Raw genomic sequence first — 21,743 nt, 5'->3', positions numbered from 1 at the left:
CATAGTTCTTATTGCCAAACTGTGTCAAACTGTTATTATTATTTTTCTTATTTCTTCGGTTAAAGTTCAAGTACTGTTTTGCTGCTTTTTTATGAGAATGAAGCTGTGGCAGGGACATTTACGATATATTATCAATGTAATACCAACGGTCGAATTGAGATAATTTTAATTAGAAAACTTAGTTGACAAAATTACATTAACAGCTCAAGCTTATTCTTAAATGCTCTGTAGAGTCCCAGAGCCGTAACGAAACTACGGGGCAGAGTATGGTTATATGGGTACCAGTGTTCATCACTGATTTAACAAGATCAAATGATGTTCGGTGTAAGATCCCATGTTATATATTACTTTAGAAACTGGCATGAAAGCCCTTATTTTTATTTTCACAGCACTTCCCAAACACTGGAAGCTGGGTCATACCTTTTGTTCCCAGGTCATTTCACTTAGAGATGCATAATCCACGATTTTTTGAATAACAAATAAGTTTGCTATTGTTACTTTTAAATATTTGTTCCAAATATCTGATATTTCAATCATATTATTAATTTAAAATTATTATTTAATATTAAATATAAAATTTATTAATTGTAATTAATACTTAATTTACTAATTTAAGTAACGTGTCATTGAATTAATTTATCTATTTCAGCTTACTTCTTAAATTTAATTTTTTTCAAAACTATTTACTTAATTTTTGTATTGGAGTAAACCATTTTCTGAAAAATTTGAATTCAATATAAATGTCATTTCTTTAAATTGTTTACTTTAGTTCTATATTCTACCAATAGATGGCGCCAGCAGTAAATGGAATATATGCAAAGTCAAATCACAAGTAATTAAGAACGATTTGTATGGAACAGTGCATCAACACATACGAATACCAATAAAACCGGTTACTCTCATGAAGTGGAGCGGGGACTTCACACTTTCCAGTGAAGTAAATTTCAGTGATATGCAATTCAGTGATGCGATGATTCCAATAACCGGTCCGTTCACTTTTCAATCCGTTCACAGATTTCTCCTTTTCTGTTATGTTCGAGAGCTTCCATTGGACAGATCGTATCGATTGTTACTTTCCAGTGAAGTCACCGCTCCGGTAACTTTCAGTGATATCGTATCGATTGTTACTTTCTATCGTGATCCAAAATCTGTAATCGAAATATCATCAGTAAGATCGTATCAAGGATTTGAATCACACCCCTCTTTGAAAAGTATTGATCACTTGTATTTGTGATTTTTTGATATTGGTTACGTAATAACCGCTCGTAATATATTCGTCATCCCTAATTTCATTAAGCCATAATAATCTTGAATGCAAAGGTGCTTCCGGTGTAAACTCGGTGACATAAAAATATTTAGTTTCAAAAAACATTGAAAAAGGAATTATTTGAATAATGTTGTAAAATAAATCTAGATAGCTACCAAGTTTTAGAGATGCATAATCCACGATTTTTTTAATCACAAATAATATTGATATTGTTATTTTTAAATATGCGTTCCAAATATCTGTTATTTCAATCATATTATTAATTAAAAATTATTACTTAATATTAAATATAAAATTTATTAATTGTAATTAATACTTAATTTACTAATTTAATTAACGTGTGATTGAATTAATTTATCTGTTTCAGCTTACTTCTTAAATTTTTTTTTTTCTCAAAACTATTTGTTTAATTTATTTATTAGAGTGAACCATTTTCTGGAAAAGATGAGTTAAAAATATATGTCATTTCTTTAAAATGTTTACTTTTGTCCTATATTCTACCAATAGATGGCGCTAGCAGTAAACAGAGTACATGTAATCAAAGTCAATCATGTCACAAGCAATTAAAAATGATCTGTATGGAATAGTGCATCATCAAATACGAATATCGGTCACTCCCGTAAAGTGGAGCGGTGACTTTGCTCTTTCCAGTGAAGCCTCGCACTTTCCGGTGAAATCACCGCTCCGATAAATTTCAGTGATATGCAATTAAAATGATACGATACGATAATTCCAATAACCGATCCGTTCACTTTTCAATCCAATCACAGATTTCTATCGAGAGCTTCCATTGGACAGATAGTATCGATTTTTACTTTCCAGTGAAGTCACCGCTCCGGCAAATTTCAGGGATATCGTATCGATTGTTTTCTATCGTGATCCAAAACCTGTAATCGAAATATCATCAGTGAGATCGTGTCAAGGATTTGAATCACACCCCTCTTTGAAAAGTATTGATCACTTGTATTTGTTACTTTTTGATATTGGTTACGTAATAACCGCTCTGAAAATATTCGTCATCCCTACCAAATCTATCATCTCTCTTATCACTAAATATCGCACCAAGACATTGTGGCGGATTGGATCTGCAAATAGAGATCGCCAGAAAATAATTGGGAGGGGGGCATGCACTTTCTCTCTCACACATACAGATCATATATTGAAACTCGATAAATTAACAAAATTTATTCCGAATTTTAAAATATATTAGATGCATTACTAATTACAGTATACAAATATTATCCATATTTAAGAAAATATGCAGTATCATATAAAAATGGAAATTAATAATGTATTTTTAATTAGCTTTTAATAAGTATGCAGCGTACTGATATTTTGGACTATTAGGTTGTTCGAAAAGTAATATCGTTTTTTCCCAACATAAAACATAATTGTATTTTTTCACAGCCACTTAAGCCGCATAATCATTATATATTTTAACAGCTGATATAGCAAGGCTTGCTTTTGAAATAGTTTGATTGATTTTACGCAGTAGTTTTTGGTTGATTCTCCTTCAAATAGGGAAAATGAAAAGCGGTATCTTCGGCATATTTTATTTTTTTACTATTGAATAGGTAAAAATGCTGTTCAAGAAAGAGAAAAATTTTTTGATGTATATGGAGAAAATTCGCTGACAGAACAGTAGTGCCAAAACTTGTTTCCAAATTTTCGATCCAGCAATTTTGATGTTGAAAATGCCCCAAGTTCTTGAAGACTATCAATTCTGGAGAGTACAATCATCAGCTGGAAAAATTGAAGGATTCACTTAAACAGAAAAAAGAAGGAATTGATCAACAGAAAACGTTGTAGTATCCCAGCTAGGTAATACGGGAGTTCATACAAGTTTGATAACTCACCACAAGCTTTTACAACTTAGATGGAACTGCTGCCTACATTCTGCTGATCTGGCACCTTCTGATTCTTATTTCTTCTGATCTCTACAAAATTTTTTAGACGGTAAAACTTTTACTTCACATAAGGAGATCAAATATCACCTAGACCAGTTTTTTGCCAGCAAAGAGCAAAAATTTTATGAAAGTGGAATCATGTTCCAGCCAAAAAGATAGCAAAAGGTATTGGACCAGAATGGACGAATTAACTAATTAATTAATAAATGAATGAAAAAAACGAAATTACTTTTCGAACAATCTAATATCTTATTATGTCAAGAGTTTTTTCTAAATCCTAGTTTCAAATAGAGTACAAACTTTTAATCAATTGTGTTACGAGCGCCTTTGGCTAAAAACTGGTTTTAGCTTTAATCATTCTAGAGCTATGACTTGCTTTTAGAACTCTAAAGTCAGAATTAATTGCGTGCAAAACCAATGTATGATTTTGTATATGGCAACTATGCAAAGCAAGCAACTAACTAACTAACTATATATATATATATATATAGGAACTCAATAGATGGCGCTGGGGGCCTACAATTTCTTACCTAATTTACCGTTAATGTTTTTTAAAAAGCGGGAATCACAATCGATAGCTTAAAATTTTCTTGACTGCTAATGGTAAGTTCTTGCCTTTTCGTTTTCCCGTTAGTGCTATTTTATGATATTTTTGTTTATATTGTTATTTTTGTTATTGTATTTTTACTTTGTAGTGGTTATTTTCTTCTAATTTGTTGTTTTGTATTTTCCTTTCTGTTAAAATGGTATATCTCTTGGGCCTAATTTCAGAGGATTTTCGGGTCACGAGGAATCATTATTAGACCTTTGTCTGGATTTCCTCTCAGAAAAAATCCCTTTCTTTGAATCCCTGCCTGAGGGTGACCCTTGAAAAAGTCTTCAGGCCGGATTCTTTTTTATTTGGTTTAATTTAATTTGGTTTATTTGATTTTCCTATTAACTTTGTTTTTATACTTTTGTATATATATATATATATATATATATATATATTGTAGATTGGAGAGAGAATAAAATGGAGTCAGATTAACAACGAGTGGATTATTTCACATTACGAAACCCACATCTTTGAATCTTATTAGAGGAGAAACGACTGAATGAAATGAAATTCAGGTAGAGTCTCAACAATGTGGTGACCCCGCACGTGATCGCTAAAAATACGGTACGTATGTTTTTATTTGCAATAAGAATTAAGTAGTGGAATAAAAATGAAGATGTCCGTTAAGAAGCGAATACCTATTAGATCTAACTTTACGAAAACGTATAATGTTCTGATTGAAAGATTAACCCTTAACTGGGACGTGCGGTCTGTGAGACCGCTAGAGATGGATTTTCTGTCACCCCTATTCTATTGTAAGCTCAATTGAATGGATTGACTCTGTAGCTTCCTGTTTTGTGACCTTCAATACACGTGCACTTTTTCAACCAATTTCAGCAGATGCGTTTTAATATAATTCAGTTATTTCTTCGAGCGCGGTCTCTAAGACCGCATCTCCCTGTTAGTGTCCCAGTGATAAACGAGGCTTAGCAGAGGCCGCTAAAACTTGGGCCCCGAAATATCATCCAGTTTACTGATCTTATTATGAAGGAGTTCTCCAGACACTTTTAAATGAAACAGAAAGTGATTTTAGTGATAAGGATAATTGTACAGAAGAGTTTTTCGATGAAAGTTCGCATTCAACTGATTTTGATATGTATGTTCAAACATAATTAATTTTTCTAGTGATAATGTATTTTGAAAAATTTATAAAATATATTAATATACCAAGAGATATATATAAAGAATTTATAGATTGATTTTTATACTAGTTCTTAACCTGTATGTTTAAAATGCCCTAGAAAACCGTGCTATGAAAGTCACATAAGCCGATAAAAAAAAGGGGCCAATTTTATCCATTGTCATTTTTTTTATTTTTCATATAATTGTTGAATTTTACATTATATTGTCTTCTATATACCTTCATATACTGTAAAAATAAATAGGATTTAAAAAGTAAAAAGTAATATGTTTTTTCAAGAATATTATTTATTGTAACATGTAATTTGAGAAGAAAATGCATGTTCCAACGCATTTGCTATTTTCAATGACAATATATTTTGAAAAATTTCTAAAACATATCTATATATCAAGAAAAATATCTGCAAAATATATTGGCAGTTTTTCATACTAATACATTCATTAGAAAATTTAACTTGGGTCAAAATGAAATGCAGTCTCGTAGACCGCACCTCCCCAGTTAAGTCCTAAAATTTCACCTTCCCAGTTAAGTCCTAAAATTTCACCTCCCCAGTTAAGGGTTAAAGGTCGATGAGCCTCGGGAAAAAGAAATTAAATCACTTTTTGCCAATTTGGAACGAATTTATTCGGATTTGGCCAAATTAGATAATGAAATGTGTAGTTTTTTTCTGGAAAATCCGAATACCGAAAAGTATGAGAATGAATATATGAAAATCGAGGAATACAATTCAAAAATGATTGATGCGAAAGTAAATGTGGACATATATTTGACTAAACTTTCTGACACTGAAAGGGAAAGCGTTGGCTCTGTTTCTCCTAGAATGAAACGAAAATTTAAGTTACCTAAAATAGAACTCGTTAAATTTAACGGTGAAATTAAGAATTGGCTGCCTTTTTGGAGTCAATTTAAGCGTATTCATGATGATAATAAATTAGAAAATGAAGACAAATTTCAATATTTGATCCAATGTGTAAGTTAAGCTAGAGCACGTGAAATTATAGACAGTTATCCTCCAACAAATGCGAATTATTGCAAGGCAATAGAAAGTTTAAAGTCGCGTTTGGGAAAGGATGAGTTGCTTATTGAGTACTATATTCGTAAGCTACTAAAATTAGTTATAATAAATGCTGCAGAATCTAAAAGGAAATTAAGCACGTCGCAAATTTATGATAAATTAGAAACTTACTTAAGAGCTCTAGAATCAATTGGATTAACATCAGACAAGTATTCAGCAATGCTTTTCCCCCTCGTGGAATCCTGCATCGCTGATCTTTGGAAATTCGAAACTTTAGGTAATATGGATCCAGTTGAAACTAAATCTAAAGAAGAAATGAAACGCAACGGGTCATTTTATGAAAACAGTGGATAGAGACGAAAATGGCAGATACATAGTTAAGCTACCTTGGATAGAAGCAAAAGAAATTCTACAAGACAACAGATCCACAGCTGAACAACGTTGTATCCGTACTTCACAAAAGTTAAAAGATGAAAAGAAATATGCAGAATATGAGGCTGTTTTTGAATAATGGCTTGAAGAAAACATAATAGAGAAAGTGCCCAAAATGGAGGAAGGAAATTCAAGTTATTATTTGCCACACAGAGGTGCTTTTAAGAAAAACTCATCAACCAAAGTACATCCAGTGTTTGACGCTTCTTGTCGAGTTAAGAAAGTTCCGTTCTTAAATGACTGTCTAAAAAAGGGACCAAGTTTAATAGAGCAAATTCCACCCATTTTAAGAAAATTCAGACAAAATGACATTGGGGTAATTCCTGATATTAAAAAAGCCTTTCTTCAAATTTCAGTTGCAAAAGAGGATCAAGATGCTTTACGATTTCTTTGGTGGGAAGATTACGAAACAAGAAAATTTGAGATACTTCGTCACCGCCGTCTTATTTTTGGCCTCACTTGTAGTCCTTTCCTCTTGGCAGCGGTTTTGATTAATCATCTAGAGGAAACTAAAGAATGCTTTCCTGAAACCTCCGAAATATTGAAGAATTCCTTTTATGTAGATAACTGTGTGACATCCGTGCGCAATGCAGATGATCTTACCCGATTCATCCAAGAAGCAAAGCTGTTGCTTTCCAGGGCTTGTTTTGATCTTCGAGGTTGGGAATATACAAGGGAACTAAGTCGGGACGAGCCAACCGCTCCAACCTCAGTATTTGGACTGTTATGAAATAGAAATGAAGATTTCTTTTTCTGTGATTTACAAAATGCTGAATTTAATTTTGATGTTTGCAGTAAAAGAAATTTTCTGTCAACGTCTCAAAAGATAATTGATCCACTGGGATTTTTATGTCCTGCGACAATATGTTTAAAACTCTTAGTGCAAAATATTTGGAAAAAAAACTTAGGGTGGGATGAAATTCTATCAGATGACATTCAGAAAAAATTCAAAACTTTGATTTCAAATTGCTGTCTGAAGTTAAGATCCCTAGATGTGTAAAGTTCAATGGCTGCACAGAAGGACTAAGTCTTCATACCTTTTGTGATGCCAGCAAAGTTGCATACAGTACTGTCGTATTTGTGAGAAATACCTTGGGAAAAGAAGTAAAAATATATTTTATAGAGGCAAAAAGTAGAGTAGCACCTTTAAAGGTTATTACAATACCTCGTCTAGAATTATTGGCATGCTGCATTGGAGCTAGGTTAACTTCAGACATTAAAAAAATCTATCTTTCAGAGACGTACTTACTTTTTATTGGACAGATTCTTCTGTTGCTCTTTATTGGATAGAAAAAGAAGATCATTGGGGTACGTTCGTAAATAACAGAGTAGAAGAAATAAGAAGTCTTTCTTCAAAGGATGCTTGGAAGCATCTCCCAGGGACTTGCAATCCTGCTGATCTCCCTTCCCGTGGTTATTCAATCCAACGAGTTTTGAAATCGAGATGGTAGGAGGGTCCACAGTGATTGAAACTTCCAGAAGAAGAATGGCCAGCGACAGACTCTGAATACAATTTTGAAGAGGTTTTCCAAGAAAGGAAAAAGAGGGTCGTAACGTTGGTCAACTCTACAGATCTGAATAAGTCCTGGTATTTGTACAAGTTCTCAAGATATTCAAAAATTGTGCGAATGATAGCATGGATGCTACGATTTGTACAAAATTGCCGAAATCCAATTAACAAGATGAAAGATCTTTTAACTGTTGCAGAACTAGATGCCGCCGAAAGAATGGTGATACAAATCGTGCAACAAGATACCTTTAATAACGCAGATGCAAGATCAAAACTTAAATCACTCTGTGTGTTTAATGATTCTGATGGACTAATTAAATTGAAAACTAAAATTACTAGACGAGATGATGAAGAAAATTTTAGATACCCTCTAGTATTGCCTTGTAAGCACCCATTAGTGGAGAGATTGAATTTCGAACATAATTTGATCTCTTCCCATGCTGGAGTTCAAGTTGTCCTAACAGATATCCGTCAAAAATTTTGGATCCTGCAAGGCCTAAAAACTGTCCAGAAAGTGCTCTCAAGGTGTATAAGATGCAAAAGATATACGAGCAAGAAAATCGAATCAATTCCCGCGCCACTACCGGAAGACCGTGTACGGGAAGCCTTGATATTCGAAGTCACTGGAATGGATTTAGCAGGGCCGCTTCATTTAAAGGATGGGGAAAAGGCCTGGATCTTGCTTTTTACTTGCGCTGTATATAGGGCCATTCATTTAGAATTAATACAGAGTCTTTCAACTAATGCAGCGTTTCTTAACCTTTTAGTATTTGCGGCCCAGTTTTCAATCATAATTTTCATCGCGCCCCCGCTTACAATAAAATGTATACAACAATAATGTATATTCAATATTTTGGATTCTGTTTTTAAATTATTTTTAATTCACTGCCAAAACAAGAGTAAAAACGAGACAACGTTGGCGAGAAACCACATTTTGCATTTTGGACAAGCGGGCGGTGAACAGATGAAGCGAATGAAAGCGGGGAAAATTTAAATATTATATTTGAAATGAAAGTCAAGCAGGGAGATAACGTTAAAAGAATATGAAAGTAGAAAAATTCGTTAATGAAAATTAACCTAGACGGGGTGAGCTAAATTTAGAAACTGGGAATATATTTTTTCGAATAATAAAAGAAATAAAACAAAAGCATGACTAAACAAAAGAGAGAGAGAGAAAAAAAAAGTAATGTTTGTGGAAGGAAATCCACACGACCGATGTCGTCTCGACCATGTGCGGAGCAAATGTTTTCTCATAGAAAGAAGGAAAATGTTCGATAACGGAAGTTTCAATTCCAGCCAGTCTCATTCGAGTCAATCTTTTTATCGCTATCGAATCTATAATGAATGTGTATGTTATATATGTTTTCGTGTTAATTGCAATTCACCATATTAAATATTCACGACAGTTGATTTATGCAGACTCATGGATACATTTTTAATCGGAAGTAAGCAAGAATTCGACGATAGTCAAGTATCAACAAGTACACTGACGAGCGTGGCTTCGAAAATAAAATGAAGAAAATATTCTCAAGAATACTTAAATTTTGGGTTTACCAGTGCTGAAGTAAATGAAGAAGAAAGGCCCCTGTGTATCATTTGTTCAAAAATGTTGGCTGCATGAATGAATGAAACCTTATAAACGTAAACGACATTTGGAAACGCTCCATAGTGAGTACGTCAACAAACCCACAGAATTCTTCGAATTAAAATTAAAATCATATAAAAAGCAAAAATCATTTTTAAAGAAACTTTGTGAAAGCTTTAATTGCATATTACAAAGTTCATATAAAATTGCCAGATGTTAAAAAACCTCACACCATTGGTGAAGAGCTTATTTTGCCAGCAGCAATTGAGATTGTAGAAACTATGTTTGGAGATAATTTTTCAAAACAATTGCAGTCCATACCTCTTTCAAATGATACTGTTGCTCGTCGAATTGGCGATATAGCCGAAGATGTACAGTGTCAGCTTATCTCGAAGTTGCGTGACAAATTGTTTTCAGTACAGCTTGACGAAGCAACAGATAGTAATAAAGTAGATAGTAATAAAGAAAGATAATAATAAAGTAGATCGTAATTTAATTGCCTATGTTCGAATTTGTGATAATATGTGAGTAATAGAACTACTTTTCTGCAAACCAATAGAACTCAATGTTAAGGTTAGCGATAAATTCTGGTAAAAACAAAAAGCAATTAATTAAGTACAAATAAAAGAAACAAAATGCATATTGGGAGCTAGCAAAGCAACCGTTTTTATTACTGAATTCTACAAAGTAAAGATTTTTGGGTAAACATGAGTTGAGTTGTTGCTTGTCAGAGCTAAAGTTGAGTTGTTACAATACTCAAAACAACAGCGCTCGCATTATTTGCTACTTTAAATGATTTTATGAACGAGGCAAACATAGAATGGAAAAATTGAGTCGGAATATGCACCGATAGTGCTTGTTCAATGTCCGGAAGATTCCAAGGTATACAAGCACTTGTTAAACAAAAATCGCCTCAGTGCACACATTGCATGATCCACAGAGAAGCTTTGGCTTCGAAAGCAAAGAGTCCTGATCTGAATATTGTGTTAACTATGGTTGTAACCGTAGTAAAATATATGAAAATGAGACTCCTGAAATCGAGAATCTTTTCCGCACTTTGTAAAGACATGGGTTCAGTACATTCAGCGTTACTATTTTATTGCGAGGCAAGATGGTCATCACGTGGGAAATTGTTGCAACGTGTTTATGAATAAAGAGAAGAAATCGCCATTTTCCTAGAAGAAGAAAATAGACCGGAGGCCGAGAATTTTCGCGATGGTTTATTTGTGATGAAATTGATGTACTTGGTTGACATATTCGAGAAATTAAATAACTTGAATCTTCAACTCCAAGGAGCAAATACACATATGTTGGATACGAGTGATAAAGTTAAGGCTTTTTGTAAAAAATAAGAATTGTGGAGCAGAAATTTAAAGCAAAAAAACCTAACAATGTTTGCAAATGTGGATGAGTGTGCAAAAACTCACAAGGCTGAAGAAGAACATGTAAAAGTTGTTTTTGTAACCATTGAAAATCTTTTAGCCATGCTGGCAAAGAATTTAAAAAAGTATTTTCTAGCTGACGACAAACTGATAGCAAGTTACGAGTGGGTTAGGGATCCATTTCATAAAACTCCCGAAGGACTCTCAATTGATGAGGAAGAAAAATTCATAGACTTCACGACAAGTGGCGAAACTAAAAGACAATTTAGTAATAAATCACTATTTGAATTTTGGGTAGGAGTAAAGATGATTTTTCTGCATTAAAAACAAGGGCATTTCATATTCTATTACCAAAATCCTACCTTTGTGAAACCGGATTCTCTGCTGTGACTTCTTTGAAGACAAAATATAGAAAAAGAACTGAGAGTGGCCTTTGAAAAACTTTGCTCTGCAAGACAGGACCAAGAAAGTCACTAATAATTATTAAATTTGTTTTTAATTTAGTATGTTTTGATTAAGTAAGTTTTGATTTAGTAAGTTGTTTTACTTTAATAAATTATTAAATATATCGAAATGTATTATGTTTTCTATGTGTATGTGGGCTTTCCTTTCAGTGAGTTAATCAATTTTTTTAAAATAATATTTTCTCTTGTATATTCTCGCGCCCCCCCTCTAGTTACATTATTTTAAAGAATACTTCTTATTGTCGGATAATAACAGCTTGTAATCACAAAAATTTATTACAAGTGGTTCATTACTTTAAGAACAAGTGAACAAGCATTTTTTTATTGTACAAATCCATGAATAATTATTTCTGTGTTCAATTCATCTAATGATCTCCTATAAATTGAAAGCAATACATAGGATTCTATGTTCTCTTCAGACGATGAATTTTTAAAAATATTTTCTTAATGATCCTCAGCTTTGAAATTGCCCTTTCACTGCTCTTGAGTGAGTGATATCGCGATATTATTATTTATTTATAGCTATTATCAATTATGAATAGCACCTATTAACAATAACAACGATTCCAAATAAAATTAAGTTTCATTTTGCATAATACAAACATTCGTGTTCTTTTGAATAAAAATGGTTTGAAAATAGTTGTGTTAAAACCCCTTAAAGAGCGCCAATGTCGAAGGATTGGCTTCACGTTACAATTTATCATATTACGTTTTTGCAATAAAAAAATAATTTTTAAAATATTAATTTTTTTTACTGCTGATTAAAAAAAATTACCGTTTCTTTCATTCTTCATTTAAAAAAAATGGAAAACGACACAATAATACCTTTAACAAGTAAAATTAAGTAGTTTTAATAAAATCCGAATACGAAATCTAACGTCCTGAAAAATTAATTTCGTATATGAATTACATGAATTTTTATTCTTATTTTAATGTATTATTGGTGGATTTATTTCAAATATGCTCTCAAATTTTAACAAGTATTTTGGATAATTAAAATGAACAATTTTCAAATCAGTATTTCAAAATTCATAAAGAGACGGAAAATAATAATTCCAAAATGAGACAAACATTAATAACAAACATTATGGAGGGCAAATTTATTTACGAACAAATTATGTAAAACATTAAAAATTTTAGAAAAGGTCTTGATTATGATCAAATAAAAGAAAAATATGCCATTATATATCTACATTAACATAAACTCAACGAAAAAACAACCAACACAAGTACAACGCTATGTTTCAGAATATTAATATTCTAGCTAATTATTTATTATTTTCAATTATTCTATCAACATTTTTGGCATATTATGAAATTTGGAAGGAAATAAAAAGATGTGAATTAAAATAAAATATGAAAAATTAAAATGAAAGGGAAAATGAAAAAGAGATTATACAATAAACATTTAAAAGATTCAAAAATTACTACTAAAATATCTTTACATTAAAAGCAGAAAAATAATAATTTTACAAAACATTTCTTAAGTTAATTGAATACAGGAATTTTAAAAAATAATACTGTATATTTGAAAAAAAATAACATGTATAAAAAAGGGAAAGAAAGGAAAACTCTTTTAAACTAAGTGAATATTTTAGGGGGGAAAAGCGCAACATATAATCCAATCACATAAAGTGAAATAAATCGGAGTAATAATAGTTATCCATTAAAAATAATCTTTATCTCATATAATAAATAAAATATTGTAATAGAAAATATATTATGAAATTGAAAAAGAGTATTTTTTTTAAAGATATAGAACAAGAAAAATCAAACACTTAGAAATATTATTCTTTTCGAAAATTCGATGATTATCGAAAGTTTGATCAGATTTCTGAAAGTATCAAGTCCGATCAACACACGGAACAATCGATTAAATTCGATGAATATCAAAATTTACGTGGATATGAAGTAAAGGTGAACCTTTCTACCGTAAAAAATGATCTTAAGTTTAAATACAAAATAAAATATTCTTAAAAAAATGTATTATGAAATTGAAAAAGAGCAATTTTTAAAGGTATAAAATTAGAAAAATTATGCGTTTTTGAAAATACTAAATGTATTGAAGGAAAACATGGAACCAGTGAAGTTTAAGAAAATACCAACATACTTTCTACTAATATACAAAGCAGTGCCTTGAAATCCAGTCGTAAAATCTTAACATTACCGATTCCCAATAGTCATGCAAATTCGATCATTATCGAAATCTCGAAATTATCGAAAATTCGCCAAGTATCGGTTGTTTGATATGATTGCAAATTCATTAAGTATTGGAAGTCCGATCAAGATCGATTGAGCACTCAAACTAGTTTCGAAAGGAGTTGGAATTTCTAATAATCCTAATACTCATCGTTTTAGGAGGTGTTAGTTTCTTTTCCATTGTCCATTCTTGTTGCCTTTAAGGCGGTGGCTAAGGGATGATTCCCCTTCACAAAAGCGCATTTACACAAAATTTCATTTCATATGTTATTACCATTTATGCAAAAACCCCATGTTAAGACCAGTGCATAACATATGTTATATGTGTGGAAAGCATTTTATGGCAGATGATTAAGTTTTTGCATTGTAATTTTTTCTTGCATTCAAGACTCTGATACTAATCTTTCTTATTTCTATACTTTCATACTTTTCATGCATATTTCTATACTTCTATACTACGTTTTTACAAGTACTTATTTTATGAATCTAAAATTTCTCGTTTTGAAAAATTGTTTTCAAAATTTCTTAACTAGAATGACGGTGAAAAGGCATTTAATCACTCGTTCCATTTCGTGAACAAACCGATATTTCTTGACGCAGTCGTGAAAAAGTGTTTGAATGAGAGAATGAAGGATTACAAGAATAAAATGAAGCGCTGTTCTTTTTGAGGAGCTCTTCCTTTCTATAGCATTTGTGACATTTCTGGTCGTAATAATACCTAGTTATTAGTTTGAAGCTTTGCTTCTCATATCTAATATATTTTTCAGCATTTCTTAATTGCCTTTCTTTCCTTTTTTTTAAACAATTTTCATACATATGATTGTATTTTTGTGTACTTTTAACAATTATAAAAGTGTCATATGAATTAAAAGGGTGTTAAAATATTAAATTTCAAATATTTCGCTCTTAGCATGATGTAACAATTCCCAGCTACAGAATGCATTTTCTCTCAACCAGGTTTTCATCCAGAAATCTATAAAAAGGGCCATATAAATCAGTTTTTATGTTTCAGTTTTTTTCCATGGGTTTAACAGTCTTCCTTTGTTTATAATTTCTTTGGTGCAATCATAAATTCAGTCTTCAGTTTTACAAATACGGGTTCGAAATGTGTTAATCATCCAAAAGTACCCTGGCAAACCGCTTAGACTGATGCTTCAATACTTCCATCTCTAATTATAGTTTAACAAGAAATGACCCGAGTATTCCAAGCAAATGATTTTTTTTCTAGAACTTCTCTGATAAATTCAAGATTTAATTCTTTTTCTTTCCTTAATTTGCTTTTGTTATTAATACTTTAAAAAAAAAACCGACCTTACAGACCACAGATTTTCTGCAATATTAATGTATCAATTAGGATTAGAATATTCATATGATTGAAATTTAATTTTTTATATTTTTCAAAACGACGCTGCAGACCACTGATTTTCGGCGATATTATGGTTTCAAACATGATCAGAATATTCATATGATCGATATTTAATTCAGTATTAAACACAAATTGAATTCGTATAAAAGAGGTTTCAATAAATCACTCCTATTAAGCTCCCATTTCATTCATATTTTATCTATACGATTTAGATGAATCAATATTTTACTTTCGATCCTTCAGAAAGATTATTCCTGATTCTACTTCAAAATTTGATGAAACCCTGTAAAAAGGGATATGAGAAGTTCGTTCGTCTTGTATGGAAATTCTGGTTCTCATGTTTGAGAGGTGGGGATGTTCGGGATCCGGAGACCGGATCAAATTTTTGTCCACGTCATTAAAGAACTGTTCAAGATACCCCTCCCCCAGTAACCTTCGTGCAATTCCAACATAGGATGTCAAGATCAATCAAATTTCTCGAAAGAATACTCATGTAAAAGTCAAAGTGTTCTACTTGGATGTTTATAAGAGGTGTTATCCATTTCGCCTTTTCCAATATCGCGCTCTCAGCTACAATTTTTTTTCCCTATAATAAATTTTCCAAATTATCCAATACCTTCCATTGAACGACAGGTTTTGCTAATTTTTGAATTATGTCTGCAAGCAGTTGAACCGAAGATTCATCGCGTTTACTTCTGTAAAACGGTTTATACGGCAAGCTTGCTTTTATTGTACAGAAACAAAGTTTAAGGTTTTGTAGGAATGCAAATATCTTCAGTTTTCATCTACATATTTCAATATTCTTTCTGTGCCACATTTCCTCCCCCCCCCCAAGCGAAATAATGAGACAAATATGAATTTTGCCATTTTGCTTGCATTATTTTTTATATCATAAGCTCCTAGCTTCTTCAGAATAAATGTAAAAAAAAAAAAAAAATCGTCAATCGTGCCTCAATAAGGAAAATATATTTTGTACTACATTTTAATTTGTCGGTAGTTGAACTCAAACTCATTTGGAATCAGTCAACATCTACTTCGTGATTATGAATTAGTGATATATAAACTTGAGCGAAATGACGAACCAAAGAAATCGGCGTCGCAAAGTATGTTTTTATTTCAAAGTATATTGCAACCATTTCATTATTATATAGTCGAAAAACGTAAAAAGAAAGCTACTTCTAGACTTCAAGGTATATCAGTAGTTTCCTTTATTAAGGTGATTAGATTTCCTGACCTTAAATTCTGGATTCCGAGATTCCAAAATTGTAACCTAATGATGAAGAAGTATCATAAATAAAGTCAAACGCATACTTAAAAATAAATATAAACAGATAAAAAACATAAAAAAGTAGAAATAATAAAAGAATCTATTTTGAAAAAACAGGAGAAAAAAAAGAGACAAAATAAGACATTTTCCTTCGAAATTATACATTAAACTTTTTGCTATTAAAGTCATGTTATGTTAAAGTAAAAGTTAGAAGGAGAATTTTATGTCAAATATATTTTAAAAATCATGCTTAGTCTATTTTTTATTACTATAAATTCTTCATTGGAAAATATAAAGTGGGGTAACGCAATTTAATTCGAATTCAGAACGAATCTCAACCATTTATTGAGTAAGGTACGAAGAGTCCAGACTTAGGTGTCTTTGTCACTAAAAATATAATGAAAAAAAAAACAAAAAAAGCTCACTATTATGGAAAATTTTATGTTCAATTTTGCAGCATTACACGATTTGAGGCTCACTATTGATGCTGAATATAAGAAATTACTTTCTCACCCTGAAAAAAGAAAAATGGAGGTGCAAGACTCTCACCGAGTTGCTTCGAGATATCTGGCCGACAGTTATTCGATATGAAGCAAAATATGAATTTTCGCTGAAGTAGTCCTGAGATAAAAGACGATACGTTTTCAATTTGAAGTGCGTTCTGCGCCGCAGATGGACGGAGTTATTATTCAAGAGGGATGCCGAGGAGTGATTCAGCAATCTTATAAGCCTGGTTTTGTATTTCTCGGCTATCTAGAATGCGAAAAGAAATTAATTTTTTTAATGCGCCCGTGAGAAATACAATCCAAACAAAAAAGCCTCCGTGCGATGCCATGGTAATTGCAGCTCTGCATATCGTTTGACAAACACGCAAACGATATTCCAAACAGAAGGGAAAGGGGTGGAGAAGGAGGAGCAACTGTTGAGTAATGTGTGGCTCGTTCCCTTCAATAGCTGTTGGTTTGTTTTTTATTTTCAGGCGTTTCGCCCGACTGGTTGGTTTTGAAAGTTGTTTCCTGCCGACATTCATTGATTTCAGAGCTCGCAGCTGTCACTTTCCCTGGCCTGCAGACAGCAAGCTCAGATCCCCTCGGAGAGCACTGCTGACCCATTTCGATAATGACCGTGAGTATGAATTTTAAACATTTTTCTTTTTTTACACTTTCTTCCTCTAAAAACCAGTTTCGAACTCAAATGTCATCGCGCAACCAGCTGGACTAACTTTCTTTCATACACTATAATCTAGTCTTACGTCCAGTTTGAAGAATCTTTTGGTTCAATTTCATTTGAATTATAGATTTTCATACCGCTTTCTGTAATCATCTGGTTTATAATTTGATTCATATTTTAAAACTCATTTATAATAGAAATAGTTTAAATATATTTTATAAATCTTATAAAAGACCTATGAAATGTTTCTGAATTATTATTGACCACTTATACTTTGAGGTAAAAATAACTTTTCTCTTCCAAATGGGGGGGGGGGGGGTAACCACGAAATATTGGGTCCAAATATTTCAATATTCTCTGGTAGAATGCAATTTCTAACACCATTCACACGATTTTACATTTTTTTTTCTCTCCTTTTTCTCCCCAAATATTTTTGAACTAATGTAACAACTTAATAGAAACTTCGAGTCATTCCAAAGATATTTTGAATCGAATCTTAGTGCTGTTGGAGGAAATACTTCATACTTTACTCCTCATAAATGAGATTTTATTTTTGTCATTTACACTTGTTAAACGCTTCCCATAAAGTTCTCAATCATATGCAGTGAAATGACGTGATTATTATTTACTGCGCTATCAAATTTTTTTAAAAAAAGTTAGCATTTTTTTAGATATATTGAACAAAGTAAATGCTTAAATCAATCTTAATTTCAGTTCAGAAACAATTTGATTTGAATACCGTCTTTCATTCTTTTGTAATATATTTTTAATTATCGGATTCTGATAGTTGATCAGCAATTGTTAATTGATTTTTATAAAAAGTTGGTAGGATTTTTTATATGATAAAAAGTATCAGGACATTTACGAATTTGGAAATGTTTCGAATTTATTCACAAAGACTGCACGAACTTCCCTTGAACTTTGAACATATGAAGAAAATGGTTGGATTCTCCCTTTTTAATGAAGATTAGATCACGAGGGCATTTAGGACATCAAACAAAAATTGATGACGAGGAAAAGGATCTGGGCGCTTACCAAAAAGTTGATAATGTTTTGGAGTTTTTATCAGTGGTTTCAATAGTTGCGTATAATCAAGCATTTTTTAAATATTAATACGAATTAGAATTTTTTAAAATTCCAAATGTTTTTCCCCTCTTTTTGATTATAAATACAAAATTCTTAATCAAATGATACGAAACTTGCAAATACATGACAGTACACTAGTGTGGCATAATGTTAAAACTCAAAGTATATATTTTAAATTCTCTGTGAGAAATTATCATTTATATCACTTTTACCAGCGCATGTTAACGACCGAATGGAAGACATTCACTTCCATTGACAGAATCTGCTCTAAACGAATATAAAAGGCAAATCTTAATTTGAATCGAGCTTCGAACTTGAGATCCGGTTTGGTTTGGTTTAATTATATTAACGTCCCGTTTTGAAGCGACACTAGGGCTATTTTGGGACGGACCTCGAAATTTTGAGCCGCGGTTAGATGACGAGGACGACACCTGAGTTCTTCCGGAGATGAAGATGAGACTCCGGACTATTGTGGCAGCCGGTGGATGCGATTCACTGATAAACGCTGGCATTCATTTATTTTTAATCTGAATAAGTGAACCAAATAAGGATAAAATTTGTAATCAATGCATGGAGCAGTACTATGTATAACATTAATCACGAAAAGGAAGATCGATTTAAATTTTCTTTTAAAATTTCAGAAAATTTTGGTTCATTTTTATAATATATCTTTTCCGTGCTTGATCTCTCTCTTACTCGAACATTTTGTAATTTAAATGTGACTATTTGAATTACAATACCTTATTTATATAAATGAGAACTATTAGTCACATGAATGAAAAAATTTAGTGCAGTTATTTGATGAACTTTATTTCAGTGGTAAGTAATGAAACTGAGTTAAATCCCGGCCGGTGTTCATTAATGTGGTCATTACGAGAAATCATTCAAGGATATGCCCATCAAATAACAGCACTTGTTTAGTGGAACAAAGGCAGATGTGAAACTGGAAAAACAGAATACTTTCCTTTAACTTTTTCTATCACGATTATTCTCTAAAGATAGAATAATGATACTCGATACCTTTTCGAGCAAAAGTTTTATATATATATATATATATATATATATATATATATATATATATATATATATATATATATATATATATATATATATAAATTTAAGTATACTTATGGATATTTAAAATTAAATTAAATTAAATTCATTAAAAATAAAATAATGTCAAATAAATAAAACAAAGAATTAAGTTTCGCTTAGCAACATGTTCAAAAGACTTATGATTTAGTGCAATTATTTGACATATTTCAAAGAAAAGAAAAATTGGGCAATATGAGCGATATCAAAGTTTTCGAAAGACGGATTGTGGGTTTCGAAAAACCCACAATCCATCTTTGTAATTTCAATCGGTTATTGCTATTCGTCATTTAAAATACCTTGTTTCCCAAGATATCTACTAAATATCTTAATACTTCTGGCTATATGGCAGAGCTTCTAGAATTATATCTCTTGACCTCAAGAACAATCGTGATTTTTTTTCAATGATACGTGATTCTGCAGAATATTGAAGAAATTACCCAAAGAGTTTATTTTGATTCTAAAAATTTCACAAATATTTAAATACAAATAGTTTCAACAAAATTATTTTTATTTACTGTTCATTTGTGAATTCTATTATTCGCCATTTTGAATGTTTGAATTTTAGTCATTGGCATCATCGGTTACATAACATGCAATGTATTGATCGCTTATTTTTCAAATTGTGGAATGAAACATGACTCATCTGCCTTGTACGACAGCCGCTGTTTGAAATCTGGATTCACACAAATAAGATGGAGAAAAAAGAACTGAAATGCGGTTTAGATCTTATGAGTGGCTCTTCACCTTTTACTGATAACCAAACGCAGTTCATTCCAAGCTGCAAAATGTTCACTTAATGAATTGACCCAAGATGGGTTGTCCTCTTCTACAGCAGATGGCATTAAATGAAACTTTAAGCCATGCAATCGATGCGGTCGGTTTGGAGGAACATTTTAAAATCGAGATAATAATGTGTTATAAATATTCAACAAAAAATGTCGAAATCCGTAGAACTTATAAAAATAAATAAAATTATAAAAAATATATAATATCTCGAGATTTGTAAGGAAATCTAGACTTCACAGCGCGCCCAATGCATACTTTGATAACCAGTGCTTATGTCGCGTGCCCTCTTCTTCATATGTTTAGGAATAAAAAAGAAAAGAAACTGTAAAAGAAAAATTTTCTTCCAAACTAAAAAGTTTAAAAATGAAAAAAAAAAAAAATTGGAAGCTCTGAAACGTATTCAATAGAACTAACGATTTAATTATTCTTGAACGGATTTGAATCCTAAATTTAGCTTTCATAACCGAGAAAAACCTGTGTAGTTCTATCCAAGCACGACCCTTCATTTCCACTGAAAACTCAAACCTGCTTGCTTGCACTATCGAAGTAATAAAAAGCTTGGTTTAATTTTCACCAAAAAAAATGTGCGTCATTATTTCAATCAAAGCATACGATGATTAAAGCGAGAAAAAAAAAGGAACAATAAAATGTATCCACCGTTTATTTATCAAATACTGCTTTTATGCAGAAAGATGTTTTTCGAGACTAAAGAGACCAAACTTTACGAGGGGCAATCCATGCTTTTAGTGTTCTTCCACCCCCTTCCTCACGTCAATAAAATGCCTGCACTGCTCTCTCATTTTCACATATATATATGTATATATACTAGCTGGTACCCGACGCATTGCTGCCGCAGAAGAAATAATTTTGGAAATATCGTTCGAGGTTGAAATAGCTGTCTTGTTTCATTAGGAATGATAGAAAGAATGCTATTTATTTTCTTGTCGGCAATGAATGCATTTAATGAAATGGAATGATACATAAAGGAGAAATACAAATAATATTTATTTCATTGTTTTAACTTTAATATCGAAGTGCTTTAGGGTAGACAATATGTTTGTTTTTCTGTCTTCAGCAAAACAAATAAATTTCTTGGCTTTCCGGCTCGCAAGCATCCAGCATCCGAATTTTAGTCCGAATTTCTATCAATCCGCACAATTGAAGTGATTGACCTTACATTTTGTTAATGGTCATCGAGAATGCAAGTCGAAGGGGCAACTCCAGTAGTTTAAAATCAAAATGCATGTCGGTGGGAATAATGGGAATGCGGGGAATGAACACATCTTCTCCATTTGACTTTCCGTTAAAAATAGTTGCATCGCTTCTTGCCGCAGATTGGTTTTTTTGATTTTGATGCGCGTGATCAGGTAGCACATAAACGTTGTCTTTCGATTCTTCCCGCATGTTGATTTTGAGATTCTGAAGCACGTGAATTTGCAATTCGTAAACGATCTGCTTTATTGCTCGCTTGTCATT

The 21,743-nt window shown here is 31.8% G+C and overlaps 1 protein-coding gene across 1 annotated transcript in view; it reads left to right on the top strand.

The window, feature by feature from the left end:
• The first annotated feature begins 16,832 nt into the window (after positions 1-16,832).
• The window catches only part of LOC129965863 (uncharacterized), a 69,481-nt gene continuing 64,570 nt past the window's right edge, over positions 16,833-21,743 (top strand). Inside the window, exon 1 of the mRNA XM_056080102.1 lies at positions 16,833-17,255. The gene's annotated coding sequence lies outside the window, so the exon portion shown is untranslated. The remainder of the gene's footprint in view (positions 17,256-21,743) is intronic.

This window comes from Argiope bruennichi, chromosome 4, assembly GCF_947563725.1.
Source record: "Argiope bruennichi chromosome 4, qqArgBrue1.1, whole genome shotgun sequence".
Classification (NCBI taxonomy): Eukaryota; Metazoa; Arthropoda; class Arachnida; order Araneae; family Araneidae; genus Argiope; species Argiope bruennichi.
This window is presented reverse-complemented; position numbering and strand designations above follow the sequence as displayed.